General features: G+C 37.1%; 1 pseudogene; it reads right to left on the reverse strand.

Moving 5' to 3' along the window:
• Nucleotide 1: 1 nt before the first annotated feature.
• The window catches only part of LOC149154114 (sorbitol dehydrogenase-like), a 52889-nt pseudogene continuing 35936 nt past the window's right edge, over nt 2-16954 (reverse strand).

A 16954-nucleotide genomic window follows, 5' to 3' on the forward strand; every position in this document is an offset into this window, starting at 1 on the left:
TCTAGGTTCTCTTCACCATATTCTGCTCAAAGGTTAAACATGACTTGATTGCATCCCCCCCACCAGCACTAGTCTCAAAAGCTTCTTCCACTTCCTTCTGAGATAAGCCAAACAAATGGGTGATCAAGGGTTTGACATCCACTTTTCTACTCTTTAATAATTCCAAGAATAAAGGCCAAGTGTTCTTGTAGATAAAAACACCAAAATGAGCGGAATCAACATGAGCATAAATGCTTCCCTAAAATGAAATGCAAAAATATACTCCTGATATGATTCAGAAAATAAATATTGAATATGGAATATCAGATATGAGAAGACCATACATGGCAACAATTAGAGTGACTGACTGGCACAGTCATCTCATTATGGCCCATTCCCACAATGCATACCTTAACACCAACAAATGTAACCTTTAGAGTCATCGACATGGTTTTAGAAAAACCAACACATTCAAAAGTTACATATATGCTTCCACCCATAGCAATTTGTATGCGAGTCACTTATTCATCAATATCTTGAAAAATCATCATCCCAATTAGTAGAAAAAAGAATTTGGTAGGAAATTATCCCATCCATAAAACTTTTCACCACTTAATCATCATACATATGTCAATACAGGTAACGACATGATTAGCATTATGCCTTAGAGTCTCTGAAAACTAAGATACATTCATTGGAGGCAACATTTTTAGCCATTGACAAACCCTCTTCATCTACATTAGCAATAATAATCCGTGGAGCTCCAAATTCACGTGCATATAGCACGGTGACAAGGTCGGTAGGACCTACCCCCATTACTAAGACATTTCTCTTAAGTACTACAAAAGCACAACGACAAGCATGAACCCCAACACTCAGTGGTTCACACATGGCACCTTCCTCTAGAATTACATTATTTGGCAACCTGAAACATAAATATGCAGGATGAACAATCTATAATTCAAAATTAAACAATTATCAAATTGTCATATGTATGAAATTATGAATAATATGAATTATCTATATACATCAAGATGTAGATAAATATTGTGTCAGACTGAAATGATGCCTTCAATAAAAGAAGATGAATAGCTATATAAGTTTCCTAACTTACCGAAAGGTCAACAGTTAATTTTTAGCTGCAGGCTAAGCTATTACACCAGTCTTAATCCTAAATGGTAAATTAGCATAAATCTTTTTTAACTCCTAACCTATCATGTATCGTTTATTGAGATCGATCAAGTTTCTCCAAGTGAAAACCTGTTTAAATTAAGAAAAACTTTAGGAAAGTCTCGTAACAGTCAAGGATTTGATCTCTTTAAGAGCATGATAGATACAAGTATTTTATTTAAGGTTCATGTTGAAAAAATATTATTATTATTTTTTTAAATGTTACATGTAAAATCCATGTTAAACATAGAAGAAATTAAACATATCCCTCATACTGTTGAGCATCGAAGGAATTAAACATCCACTCCTCATATTGGACTATAGAAGTCATCTTTCTATGAAATAATATAATATCATATTGAAATTAAATGTGAAGAAAAATATATTTTTGACACAAATAATGCCTTCTGGATTCAAAAAAAGACTTGTTGGAAGTTGTTGAACATAATAATTGAAAGATAGTTAAATCCTAATTACAATCATGTGTAATTGATAAATAGTTTGAGATAAATATGTGAACAACTATCACTAACCAGTTAAGCATCTACGAAGACAACGAACCAATATGTGCAAGAACACAGTTTGAAACTAGAAAAGTGGTAAATATTTATGATTTGCCTAGATCAATTATCTATGTATCATCATCAAAGTTATAACCCACACTTGAAGGTTTGAGTACATTGAGGTCATAACCAGAAGTTTGCATTAATTTTGGAAGAGGTCATAACCAAATTTGAAGACTGAAGTCATATAAGGTTCATTGAATAATGCTCTTCTCAAAGGAATAACATTTATTGATTAGGTGATTGAGGAATCAGAACCATATTCATTTTGTATTTCCATCAATATCATATTCATTAGGATATTTTTTGATTCAAAACCTATCATTTGAAAATGGTTTAATCATGAACAAATTCTAAAAAATGTTCATGCCACATATTTGGAAGCTATGAAAAGAAAGGTTGATCTAAAAATTTGTGGAGGATTCCATTATCCTAATAGGAAAAGCTATCAGTCACCGACAAACAATTTGTAACACCAGTTCCCACAATAATTACTAACGAAAGTCTCTATGAAATAAATCATAGGTTACTACAACTTTCTTATTTAATTAAGTCCCAATTAGCTTCTTTTCAATGCTGAATTTAAGGCTTTATAAGTTGCAACATAAGAGGCATTGGACAAGAACTTGCTTAAGCAAAATCAAAGATACAATGAGCATGTTGGAACTTTTTGTATGGTAAATTTTCTTTTGAATAGTTAACTTGCTACTCGAATATAGATGAAAATTATTCCTCAATGGGAAGTTGGAGAAAAAGGGATAATCCATTCTCTTAAGATTTATCTCTTGTCTATTGATGATACTATCTGAAAATATTAATAGAGGCAATAAGTTCTTGATGATTCACAAATTTTCATAGAAGTATATCCTAACCATGAACTTGAACTTAGTTATCAAACCACATTTCCATATGCAATCAAATTATATAGATACAAAACAAACTTCTTTGTTTCCTACGGTTATCCTTATGTAAGAAGAAAAAAGGCCCTTACCTTAGAGAGGAAAAGGGATGTAAATACAAACCTGATTGGCCAAGGAACCATGCACGGGAGGTGTTGCAGACAACTTCATCTCGGGACACAAATTGTAGGAACCTTTCTTACATTTCTCACATTGCCAACATGATATTCCAGACTCCAAAGTTACATGGTCACTAGGGACCAAATATTTCACTTCACTGCCAACCTCCTCAATTATTCCAGAAAACTCATGACCAATCACCATTGGTTCTTTTACAATCAATTTTGCACACTGTAATGTCTACAACCAAAACCAAGAAAGATATTGTTTTAAGTAAAATTGTGGACCGCTAAAGCAACATCCATGAGATGAATGTCCTGGAACTTAAACATATAACTACCATAGTTTAAAAAAGGAAAACTACCACAAGGGATTATTATCCATAAGATCACAAATTCCTAAACAAAGTCTATCTTTCTAGATAGCACATAAGGAAATTAATAGTCGACAAAGAGAACATGAAGATGGAGAAGGAACATGCACACAGTGGTCATTGATTTCCTTTTCCAGTGCACTTCAACCATCATGAACAGGCTCCAAGTCTCTTACAATTGGCCAAGCACATTGTCAATTTTTTTTAAGACCATACATTATCATTTTTAATCAAGCTAGGGCACATTAGCTAAGTTAAAAATTTAATGCTCAAGCAAGATATTTCTTCGTGCTCTTATGGTTGATAAAAAGACATTTCCAAAGCTATTTATCCAATGCAATTCTTTAATAGTGTTGATGATTTAACCTCTTTTATGTGTGATTGAACTTGAGAATGAAGATATTGTTATGAATGTGTACCATAGGAATATTTCTTATCTAGTTAAGGAATGAAGATCATTCAACTATTACATCCATAGATCCATGAAAATTAAAGAATTTATAGAGAATGATAACCAAAAATCATATTGCACCACAACTCTTCAAGCTTCAGCCCAAACACTACATATGAGAGAAATTCAACCTTACTCAATTGGCCAAACCATCTTCCCAATGCATGTTGCTGATAGGGAGGCCATAGATCACAGGTTTGGTTGAGTCACTTCGGGTTACCAACAACTATTGTAGCTAGAATTTGAGCCCCCTTCCATCTATAAATTCCAAGGAAGAAAGGGTGATGTAACAATTTATTATGAATGCATGTAGAGAAACATCAACTAATGTATAATATTTTAAAAAACCTAATGAAGATTTTCTATAAAACTAAATAGAGAACAAAATCAGATGTCTATACAATTCAATCAGTTTCATCAGATTCTCTAGTTAATCATGAATTGGAATGAATTCCCATGTGATAGAGTTTAAGCCTTGATCTTCACCAATTCAAAACACTAAACTTGATCTATCTGTACAGGGAATGATTCGTTTTCCCAAAAGGATGCTAAGTCCTCTCTACAAATATGGAAGAAACCCAAATTATCTATGACACCACCTTTTTGTTTACCATACCCAACCTATTTTCAAAGCCATATCATGGTCACCTCGATTATCATGAAGAAATACATAGAATATTGCCATGAAGGAGGGCTCAATACACTGAAGTGTGTATGGCATCTTAATATGGTGCAAGAAATTCCAAGCGATGTCAATTATGATTATATCATCACATAAAATCAGTTCCACTCTACCATTAGTAGTGTAACAATTCGTAGATAAACTATCTGTAGTAGTATAAGAATACATAGATAAACTATCTTTACATGAAAGCTTTAATTTCACTACGAGAATTTTCCAGCATGCTTGACATCTGATATTCTTTAGATGTAAATCTAGATGAATTCATGGGAACTGGTCTCAACAAGGCCCCTATTTCAGGCCTCAATCTAACAAAATAGCATTTTTTATTGCAATAGACACCCAAATTGAGAGGTGTTAACTGATGATGAAAGGAAACATATAGATCCTCCTTTATTGTTTGACCTAGACCAAGATAGGGAATATCTTACATAGAAATAACTTTTGGTGGTTCTAATGAAACCACATGTCTGCAATACAATCCAAATTTTACATGTTATCTCTAGTCCAGACTCGAGAAGACCACAACATATTCAAAAATTTAATAGAACAAATAAATCCATATATGCAAAAATATTATGTGGAAACATGGAGATGAGAGTGAGAATGTGTGTATGTGTGTTGAAGCGGGAATCCAGATATTCAAATAGCTACATCAAAAAATCCTTGAGCTATAGCTTGAAACTAAATATTTCCTAATATACTTCAAGGTTAGAAGCTCAATGATCATGTACTTCTATTGTTGGTGCTCCAGATTCCATATAAGACTCTATTGACTCATCATCTTTTACAACAATGTTATAAATTGCATCTACTAGATGATTATAGAAAAATGACAAACACAAAATATCAATGGTGAAAAACTTTATTGTGTATTAGAGACTGAATACATGACATTCATACCATCAACATTTGTGAAATCTAAAAGTGTATACTTATGTTAGCTCTCTATCCATAGTTCTGATAGACATGTTGGCATAGCTAGACATTACAGATTCTTTTCTAGTTGAAAAAGGTCCATGAACAAGAAGGTTTGACCCTATAGCCATGACTCCAATGCATACTAGTGCATTAGTGTTATACTATCAGAAAATGTAGACGGATCATAGTGATCAACTTCTTTGTATTTCGCATGCTCATCATCTGATAAAGAGATTGGTGATTCGACATGTTTTTTTCCTCATCTTTTCTCTTTCCTTATACATCTTTACTTGTTTTATCATTTGACTCAAAAGCTTTCAACTTCACACAATAGTTTCTAGTCAAGTTGGTTGGTGAATATCCTAACCTATCCTTGCACATAATTTCAAGGTCTGAGCCTTCACTAACATTTGACTAGTCAATTTCTCAGTCATATCCACTTTCAAGGCCCTACAAACTTTTTGTTAGTGTCAGTATCTACATACTTCCATTAGGGATCAAAATTCGCTTTTTGCATTTTCATTTTAGGGGTCTCATACTAAAAATTTTGCATCATTCCATTAGGTCATGACATATCGATCCACTGATGGTTGTCCTATCTTCAGAAAATCTAAATTTTTCCCTCATAGAGTATACTTATTGATCCTTCTTCAGGTTGTCTTCAGTTATGGTTTTACGATCAATCTGCAGTCATCATTTCATTAGGTCATAGGGCATGATTTCATTAGGTCTTAGGGTTTCACCACCAAGGTCAAAAGTTTGATTTTAAACTGTAAATAAAGGTCAACAAGGGTATGAGGATGATTGATAAATCAAGCATGATGGTTTGTAAGTCATAGCTACTGAGTTATGATCTTTTAACCTAATTTAGTTTTCACCTCAAAAACAAACAGAGTATTTTAAGTTTATTTGTATTTCATATGTAATTTTAAGTCCCTATATGTAATAATTGATCTCAGCTGCAGTAGAGAATTTCTCCTTGTGGCAAGACAAAGAACACTGCAAAAATCAAGTCAAATTGAGCATTTATCCACCTGCAAAGACACAAAGAAGAAAAAGGCTTTAAAATAGAGTTTTAAAGAAGAACAGGAAACTTTAGAAAAGTGGGTTTTTCAACTGAAAAATTAAAATCCACTCATATTTAAGCCCTCACATTTCATTTTCAAATTCATGATCTTCATTTGCCAAGAAAGGAGTGAAGAGGTGAGAAAAGAAAACAAGCTTGAGTGAGCTAGAGTGAAGAAAGCTCGGCGTTGCGCTTTTGGCAGAGTGGCACTGTGCTTTTGGCTAAAGCATACTGGCACTGCGCTTTTGCAGACAGGAGCTGCGCTTTTCACCTGGCACTATGCTTTTGCCCGATTTTCCCAGTGCAAATTAACACGGGCGCTTTCCTTTCAGGTTTCTTGAGAACAAGTATGTCCCCATGATGAAAATCATCATGAAGTATTTCACTTGTGAGGGCAGGTTCTCCACGCTGAACATTTATCACATCATGCTCCTCATGCATTTTACCAAGGTGAGGATTTTAAACCTCCCTTACTACTTGTTCAAGAGTATTGATAAGATGGATTTTATTGTCCAAAGGAAGCCTTACCCTCAGTAGATGAGCAGCATTTATCATTACTCTCTGATCAAGGTCATTGTGCTTCATCATCTCAGTCTCCTTAACATCCCTGGGGAGACCTTTATTTCTCATGAGATCTTTAGAGGTCCTCAAATTCCTTCACCAATGCCTCAAGAAACAAGACGACCTTTTAGCCCAGTGAAAATAAATGAGTAGGCCAAGGAGACAAGAAATACGAAGGTGCCCATCTACATGACATATCAGAGGGGCACTAGGAGATTATTTGCAGCAGATAGGTAAGTGTTTTCTCCACGGGATGTGGAAGGGGCCTTGCCTTCTTCATTGACACAGCAGGTACAGGTGCAACAGCTGCACAAAGGCAAGGAAAAGATGCCAGAGCAGAGTCTTGATGATGAGGAGGAAAGGGACTTTGACTTGACTGAGCATGAGGAGCCGCAACAACGTTATACTCGTCATGGGGTTGAAATCATTGACTTAGAGGCTCAGGATGAAGAAACCATCAAAGACATCATCATACAGGAAAGAGAAGCTCAAGTGCAAGCTTTGGCAGACAATTTGGAGAGGGCCAAATACGTCATTACATACTTGGAGCAAGAAAACAAACAATTGAGTGACAAACAAGTCCTCATGGAGCTAGAAATGCTCAAGTTGAAACGACAAAGTGGCAAAGAAGCACAAGTCACTTTGACTCATATTAGGCAGGAGATTGAAGTTGATAGGGAGAATTGGCTTGAAAGAGTCAACTTGCACCTTGAGAAGCTTCTATGGAAGGCCAACATAGATAATTAGATGATCAAACACATGGCCTATCATTATAGGACTCGAAACAAGATTTGCAATATGAGGGTCAAGAGAATGAAAACTAGGCTAAGGCGGGCCTTAAAAGGCAAGAAAGAGGAGGATAGACATAGGATGCTAGATAAAGCTTCCTTGGCTCATTATATCACATGATGATGGTGCTTATCACCAATTTTGAGAAATTTTTGAGCAAATTTTGTCATTTGCAAATTTTGGATTTCAATACACAGGAAAACTGCCTATGAGTGCAGCGCCACCGGCACTGCGCTTTACCTAGGGGCATCCATTGAAGAAATGGTTTACATTTTTGGGTTCCAAGCAATGAGGACATGCACCCTAGCAAGTTTCAAAGTTTTTGGGGCAGAACTGGTCCACCAAATGGTCAAAACACACCCTAAAAATGACCTTTCTGCCACTTTTTGGACACACAGAAGAAGTCTTGGGAGAACCAAGTTTTGTGGGGTCAAATGAGCTTAAAATTCAGAAACTCTAGGTGTTTTGGAAAGTATACTTGAGGAACATTTGAATGAGATATCATGGGCTCAATTTGAATGCTGGGAAGGCCTCCAAAAGGGACGTGAAAGTGGCACTGCGCTTTTGACAGTTTTGCTCAGGGTTGCTATTTCTCTAGTTTTTTTACTTTAATCATGGATTATCTCTCATGGTGGATGATTTAATATTTTAAATGATGAATTGCCATGTAATTATGATAGATAAATATTGATATAGGGTAAATTCATTGCTTTAGAAGTTAGTTTGAGCTCAAATGAATTAGTTTTTCACTTTTAGAGGCAAGTTGTTGATGATGCCTGTATTCCTGTTTCTTGTTCAGTATTAGTTAGATTAGCTCCTCATCTTAGGGATTCGAACCCTAAGAATGGGAGGAGTTTGAAATCATGTCTATATATTCTCCTTCTTTCTCATTGTAAAGGGTTGGACTCAACTCGATGCTCAGACATTGATTGTACACCTTTTGTAAGCAATTTGGTAGGAAATTAATAAGATTTGCAGCTATTTTTATGGGATCCCTGTGGTATGGAGTTCTAGTACAGTTTCTTCTTCTCTGATTATATGTTTATATGTTTTATTTATTCCATCTATCATTTCATTGCTTCTAGTTGACTGTTTTCAAGTTTGATAGGTATAATCCATTATATCAGTGCTCTGCCTTGGGAAATCATTCATCATTTCATGTTTTTTGTAGTCTAGCAAGGACCCATAGTTGTCACATGCCCTTCTTAGCTTCTCACTAGTCTTAAACATCTCACCCCATCAAGCCCAAGAGTTCTAAAGCCTCTGCCTACCTTGCCCAATAGAACACCCTGCATTTCTGACCTAATTTCCCACACCTAAACTACCTAGCTCCTCCCGATCTGGCAAAACCCCTTCAAAATCCAATAAAATTTTTGTGATGTTATACCTAGCCTAAAATCCTTTAACTGATCCACTCATCTTCACTGAGATCCTTATGGAGAGAGACCTATCCCGGCCTAGTAGAGTTAGCTACTTGCCTAAGCTTGGTTTGTGGTTACCCTGGCATTACCTCCCTTTAGCCTGAGGTCAATCTAGGTGATAACATAGTGGTGACCATACTGTGGAATGAAAGACTAATCACCCCAGTAAGATATTTCATTTAAATTCTTGAACTTTGGATGATGAGTTTTAGAATTTCCTAGGCTGAAATAGAAAGTTGTAAAGAAATATAAAAAACTTTGAAATTTTGAGCACACTGTCTTTGAGAAAGTACACTAGGGCCAATCCTGATCCCAATCCTGCACCAGTAGTGGATAATCCTAACTTGATTTCAAGAAGACTCAAAAGACTAGAAAGTTTAGTCAGCTTGACACCTACGATAAAAGTAGATTCCTGCCCAGATGAGTGGTTGTTCTTAGAAGATCTCTCTTTCAATTTGTCGTTTGACCTTTCTCTATTTAGAACCAAATCTGAAAGTGCACTTGACGATATCGTTCTAGACCTGGAGTTTATTGCAGATCTCAAAATTCAAAAGGAAAACCGGTCAATTGATGAGTATATCCTAAATTCTCCTCAATCATCCCTTGCTACTACTAAGATCCCTGAGTTTTCTGAAACAGTGTCCACTGCCCTCAGTTCATCGTTATTCCCATCAACCTCTGAAGTACATTCCCAAATTTAGTTTATACCTACCCTTCCCTTTCAACCTATCATATCCTATCAAACACCTATTACCCCTACTTCTCCATCAACCACTCCATTAAACCCTAGAAGTCCAACCGTTGTTTCAAATCCACCTCGAGTCATGGTTGCCTAGTATGCACCCCTTGTTTTACCTCATAATCTTGGTGATATGCCTATTGATTACAAAATTAAAATACCTCTTTTTGATGCCACTCAAAACATTACAGCTCAACATCATGTTGATAGAATGAATGACTTTTTTGACCTTCATGAGGTTGAGATAGAAGATGTGACTATGAGATTGTTTGTACAAAGCTTTGGAGGTGAAGTTCGAAAATGGTTCAGAGCTTTACCCGCAACCTCTATCACCACTTTGCCAGTCCTACATAGGCAATTCCTGGATCGGTGGGAAGTAAAGAAGAATCCACTCCAAATTTTGTCTGAGTACGAAAACATCAAAAGGAATGTCGGTGAAAGTGTGCAAGATTATTGTGTGAGGTTTAATGCAGTCTATAATGCTATTCTGGCCAACATTAAACCACCAAAGGGGTTATCCTTGCTCAAGTTTCTAGACGGTTTCGATGCTGATATGGCATATCACTTACGGGAACGTGATCCCACCACACTAGAAGACATGTAGAAGAACACTGTAAGTGTAGAAGCCAATCTGTTGGCCAAAAGAGCAAGAATGAGATCTGAAAAGAGACTAACCATAAAGGAGAAAGCATCTACCTTAGATGTCAAGATGGATACTTTGATCCGAACAATGCAGAAGATGGTTGACTGGCTAACCATTATAGATAGACCTGAACCACCAATCAGTAATCCAAACTTTAGAGGACAGCAGCAGTCCCAATTCCAGATCAAGCAAAGGGAACAAAAGGCACCAGACCAAATAGCACAACAATAATAAATTAGAACTCATTTGCAGAAAAATTATGTTCAGGGAATGGAAGGAGAAGATGATGATGATTAGGTAATTGAAGCAAACCATTTTTCACTACCGATGGTATGCCCATTTTTCTAATGGAAGATGAAGAATATACAGAGGTTCCAGACATTCAAAGGGTTGAAGATTACATATTAGTAAATTATGTAGCTCTGGAGGCTGACTCTGATGTTTATCAATGCAGTTATATGAATTCTTTGTCTTCACAGCAGAGGCAGTACTCTTTAAGGAGCAGAGATGTACTGGTCAATCCCATTTAGAAAAGAAAGGATGTGCAATTAAAGAATGATTCCTCAAACACTTAGAAGAAACGTAAAGAACTTGTTGATCTGAGTCCCAGTAAAGTACCATCAAAAAGTGTCACTGCAAATGAGAAGAACAATCAGCAAAAGGATGGTGTAGCAAAAGAGAAAGCAGAGAAAAAGGACATTGGTGTCAAAGAGGTAGAAAAAGATTTTAATTTAGAAAGTGAAATTGCTAAGTTAAAAGTGTCCATTCCTTTGACTGAGCTAGTTAAGCATAGCAATTATAAACACCATGTATCCAGAATATTGCAAATTGATCCTTTGTCACACATGGTGAATGTCGAGGATGATCATCCTGAACTCATTTTTGGTCCCGCTATAGAAGGTCAGCCCGAAGATAGTGAAGTCCCTCCCTTCTATCTGATTCTTAGATTGCATGAGTACATTCTTCATAATGCCATGTTGGATTCTGGAGCTTCTCATAGTTTGATCCCTAAAGCCATAATGGAGAAGTTGGTTCTCAATATTACCCGGAAATATCATGATTTGTACTCCTTTGACTCCGGTAAAGTTTGTTTCATCGAACTCATTAAAGATTTGGTGGTTTCTTTAGATCAAATCCCAGCCAAAAATGTCTTGATGGATGTGGTTTTTGTTGATATACCACCTTGTTTTGGTATGCTATTATCTATATCGTGGGGTGCTAAGCTCAAAGGCACTTTACAACTTGACTTCTCTTATGCTACCATCCCTATTTTCGGTCAATTGTGAAAGTTGTACCAGGAAAAGAAAATGAAGTACATGATCACTAGTAAAGAGAAGCCTATGAATCATCCAATAAATGTTGTACATACTGATTTAGAGTCATTTTTTTTGTACTCTGATAGTGGATTGAATGATTTAGATATTCAGCTTGTAGAAGTAGATGATGTACCAGAAATTTCCAAGAATTTTAAAGCACTCCTTAATCAGGAAAAAGAGAAAATAGCAAGTTCCTCTGAGCATCCCACACAACAGAAAAAGGACAGTGAAGATTAGAAAAATGAAGTGATCAACCAAGGTAAGTTATAGAAAGAAACAAAATTCAGCATCTAGAAGATGAAGCCAACCTTTGGAGCACGGACTTTGATGGCACTATGGGTATGGACGGTGCTGGTATTGGTATTTGGATTCACAACCCTACTTTCTAGCCTACCAAAGTCCCAAGTAATGATAGAGTATGTTCTTACAAGTTGGATTTTGCTTGCTCTAACAATGAAGCAGAGTATGAAGCTTTGATTACAGGTCTTAAAATTTTGAAGAAACTGAATGCAGAAAGGATTTTTGTCGATGGTGATTCAGAGCTGGTGATCAAACAGGTAAAGGGAGAGTATCAAGCAAAGCATCCGCGGATGAGAGCCTATAGAAATGTAGTTCTAGATATTTTGAGAATGTTTCCTGAATATACCTTGACAGCAGTACCCCGGACTCAAAACATTAATGCAGATTCACTCGCTACTACGGCAAGAAGTTTGAAGATCCCAATGAACTCCAACAACAAGTTTGAAATTCATGTCAAACATTGGCCTGTTGTTTTGGATAATTTAAGGTAATGGCAAGTTTTTTGGGATGATAATGAAATCAATGCATTTTTGTAGAATGAAGGAAAATTCAAGAATGCTTCCATTGTTGATGATTGTGATACCAGTGAACAAGAGATTGAGGTGAATCAGATTGAGGTATTACAGCTGAAGGACAACACTATTCCTAGAGGTCTCATACCTTTAGAGGAGCTTTTTGATCAAGATGATGTTGTAAGAAAGCTAAGCTTGGTCCCTACCAACAAAGGAGTTGAAGATGTCAATCTCAGAACAGCTGACAAGCCCAAGCTTGTAAAGCTATCAAAAGCATTGTCTCCTGAGGTAAAGGCCCAATATGTTAGATTACTTTCTGAATTTTCTCATGTGTTTGTGTGGACTTATTCATATTTGAAGGTGTATGACAAGGATATAATTTAGCATACTATTCCTATCACGCCGGATCAAAATCCTTTGAGACATAAGTTGAGAAGGATCAATCCAAAGTTGCTGTCATCCATTGAGAAAGAGGTGAACAAATTGTTCAAAGCTGGCATCATTATTCCAATCAGGTTTTCTGATTGGATTTCGAATTTGGTCCCGGTACGAAAGAAGACTGGAGAAATAAGGTTGCGCATAGATTTGCAGAACCTCAACAAAGTATCCATAAAGGATAACTATCCACCTCCAAAGATGGACCATATTCTACAAAGAGTAGTTGGAGCATCACAGATATCACTACTCAATTGTTACTCAGGCTATAATCGGATATTGGTGCATGAAAAATACCAAGACAAAACTGCCTTCACAACACCTTGAGGAACTTTTCAGTATGCCAAAATGCCATTCCAATTGAAGAATGTTGGAGCCACTTTTCAGTGAGCGATGGACATCGCTTTCACTAATGAGAAGGATGTTTTCTTGGTTCTTTATTTAGATGATTTGACGGTATCTTCTGGTTTTGATGATGAACACTTGCACCACTTAAGGATTGTCTTTCAGAGATGTAGAAAGTTCAGGATTTCTCTCAACCCCAAGAAGAGTATTTTTTCCATGGATGAGGGTAAGCTCCTTGGTCATATAATTTGTAAAGATGGTATCTGCATTGATCCTTTAAGGGTGGAGGCAATTCAGCATATAGACTTTCCGCGCAACAAATAGGAGATTTAGGCTTTAAATGGTAAGATGAATTCCTTACGCAAATTTATACCCAATTTGGTGGAACATTTAAGTGAAATGAATAATATGTTGAAAAAGGACAGCACTGTGAAATGGACCGAGGATTCCATGAAGTCATTCAATTTCGTAAAGTTTTCTTTGACCACAACCCTAGTCTTGATTAGTCCTAATTACACTCAAGATTTCATTATATTTTCATTTGCGTCCAAGCATACCATGGCTGCGGTATTGATGAAAAAAAGAGCTCAGATTGAGCAACCCATTTCTCTTTTCAGTAGGACTATTCGAGATGTTGCCTTGTGATATAATATCATTGAAAAACAAGTGTTGGCTCTTGTTAGCCTCCTATTGCAATAGGTTTCATATTTCATGATTGACAGTGGAAGTGCCAAAATGTTCATCTTTTCAATGCTGCAAAAGTTCCATTTTTGAAAGATTTCTCAGATAAGGGAAGGCCAAACTACTTAATCTTGGCTTCCCTAGGTTTAAATTTCTTGTTTTAAGAAGATAGAGAATAAAGATCTGACCAAACTATTTAATCTTGGCAGATCATTAGATAGGTAGAGAATCAAGGGCGCTCAAATGTTTAATCTGAGCCCCTGGAAGATATAAGGCTAGATTTAGATAGGAAAATAGTTAAAAGAAAAGTTGAAAAGCTGGGTTTGCTAGTTCAAGTGCACCCAAACCAAAAAGAAGAAATTTTTTTAGGTAAGTAGGCCGGGTAGGTAGTTTTGTGGTTGCAGAATGATGAATTGTGATCCACTTCATGTTTTCAAGTGTTATATCTATTCAGATCACAAGTATGAGGAAGTTTCCCATTTGGGTCAGCTCAAGTGATACATGTCTAACTTCCCCTTCTTCATCTTTCCCAATCACTCACTAATTCCCCTAAAAGAGATCAAGATCTGCTTGATATCTCTTAATTTCATCATTTTCATATCATTTGCCTTAGTAAAGATATTCTTTACTTAAGGAGTGTTCATATTTCCTCTATGAAGTTCTATTTCCCCTTTATAGCCTAAGTTGCTCATACTTAGCGCTTTCTTCACAAATCCATATTAACTTCTAACTTTATTATGTAAATCCCATCAATTCTCCCTTCCCCTTACTAAAATATGTATAAAATCCCCCTATTTACATATCCCCTCCCTTTGGTTGAAATATAACCATAAATATGCTTGGGAATTACTAAGTTTTCCTGAAACTTAGTAAGAACCCTCAGTTTTGCTTCATAAACCTTCTTCTAATGCATTTGGACTCCTTCCAAGGCATGAAATTCCTCTTTTTTGGTTATCGGACCCCTTCCGAGGCCTCAAGAACCCTTCCAAAGCTTTAAAAAGCCTTTTTCTGATCGCATTAACCCTCTTCCAATTGAGTGTTTCCTCCTCCGATGAGTTTTCCTCCCCTCCGACGCGATATCGCTGTCGGAGGTCGCAACATTCATTCATCGGCCCCCTTTTATAACTCCCCGATATCATTTCGCCGATGCGATTTCACAATTGGCAGTCGCAATGGTTTATATGCCCCCATTCATGTCACAGACCCATTCCTCTGATGCGATATCGCTATCGCACCCGAAGGCATATCGCATCACAAAAGCTTCCTTATCGCAAGCTCCCTTTTCCATATATTTCTGCATATTTCAATTTTAACGCAAAACTTAGGTTTTTTGCAAAACCTATGTTTTATCGCAAGCCATATTGCATGCCTTATCACTGCCATCCGATCAAGCCTTAGATCCGACGGCCCATATTAAGTCGCAACCCCCCCCATTTCGGCGATCGCGTATGTATAAACCCTTCGCCCCCGCTGATAGCGAAATTCTGACTTAATCATAGTCGCCCATTCTGGGCCCCCAGATCAACGACCCATGTTTAATCGCATCGCAGCCCATATAAAGCTCTGACTGGCCGAAGCCGAAACACTATAAAGAACAGTTTTGAAGGGATTTCGAGTCCGCAGACCCATTTCATTATAAATCCGCTGATATGAAATCGCCGACGGGCCGGACCCGATCTCCATAAAAGAAAGAGCCTATAGCATTTCGGGTCCGCGGCATTTCGGAGGTTTTGTGTTTTGGATCCGTCGATCCGCCGATCACCGATTTAGCGCCAGCCGTTGGATCTGCCCTCGCGCGATCCAACGGCCCGGATTTAATCTATGCTACAGTGCTCATTTTGCGCCCAATTTTCATGAAAATTCACGTTTAAAGAGCATTTTGCCTTTTATAAAGGAAAAGGGCCATTCTTCATATTTTCACTTCGACGGTTGAGCGCGCTCCTTCTCCAAGGGATCATGATCATTTCTCAGCCATTCTTGGATCGCTCCAGGCCCAAATTGCCCCAAATAGCAGGTTTTTTGCCTCGGCAAGCCATCAATGCCCGATCTCCGCCATTTTTGCATTGATTCATCACTTTTTAGCAGTGTTTTGATCGGCCAAGTGCCGATAGTAATCCAAAGGCAGAAGGAGGCCTCGCAGCATTTCTTTGGCCGAACAACGGCCATAAAGGGGGCAATTAGACAGTTAAAGCGTTTTAGCAATAAAGGAGGGCCCAGAGGCATGTCAAAGAGTATCAGTGTTGCGGCAAAGTGTATCAGTTGATATTTTCAGTGGAAATATTTATTTCCAGCACAGATGAACATTAAAGGCTTTCACCAAAGTCAAAGAAGCAGTTTTGAGCCATAAAGGCTCACCAGATCACAATTAATGCGCATTAAGGCAACCCAAGAGCAGCAGAGCCGAATATAAAGAAGCAGAACAAGTGTTAAAGCACAGTTATGATAAATTGCCATCGCATTGTAGCAAAGGACCAATATTTATCCATTCTTGAGGCTGCTACCCCAGCGCAGCTGTTAGATAGACATTTTTTCATTTATTTTCAACAGATGTTAGGTTAGAAGCATTTATTTCTTCAGATCTGTCTCAGATCTGCTGTTGTAGATATTTTTAGATATTTTCTCTATAAAGACCTCCCTCTGTATTATGAAAAGGGTTGGTTGGTTGATTTCCTCTTTGGAGACTTGCGCTGTATATGTTGAGAGCTTCTGTAATCAAAGATTGCTGGAATATTTGCATCTGAACTGGCTGGTTGTGCTTTCAATGGCTGAAGAGCTTGATATGGAATTCTCGTGCTTGCTCATGGTCCAATAAGTCTTTCCTCCCTCTGTTTATCAGCTTATATGTATCTGTATCATCTATATATCATAATCTAAGTTGCAGGTAGAAGGAATAGTTCAGACCTGGCTTCCATGCCCTCTGTGCTCAATTCTTGTAACTTTTCTATGTTTTCCTCTGAATTAGTGATGAATATGCATACTTAATTGATC

The sequence above is a fragment of the Pinus tabuliformis genome, chromosome 9 (assembly GCF_031772625.1).
Source record: "Pinus tabuliformis cultivar Carrire ecotype Pingquan chromosome 9, CPIR1, whole genome shotgun sequence".
Taxonomy (NCBI): Eukaryota; Viridiplantae; Streptophyta; class Pinopsida; order Pinales; family Pinaceae; genus Pinus; species Pinus tabuliformis.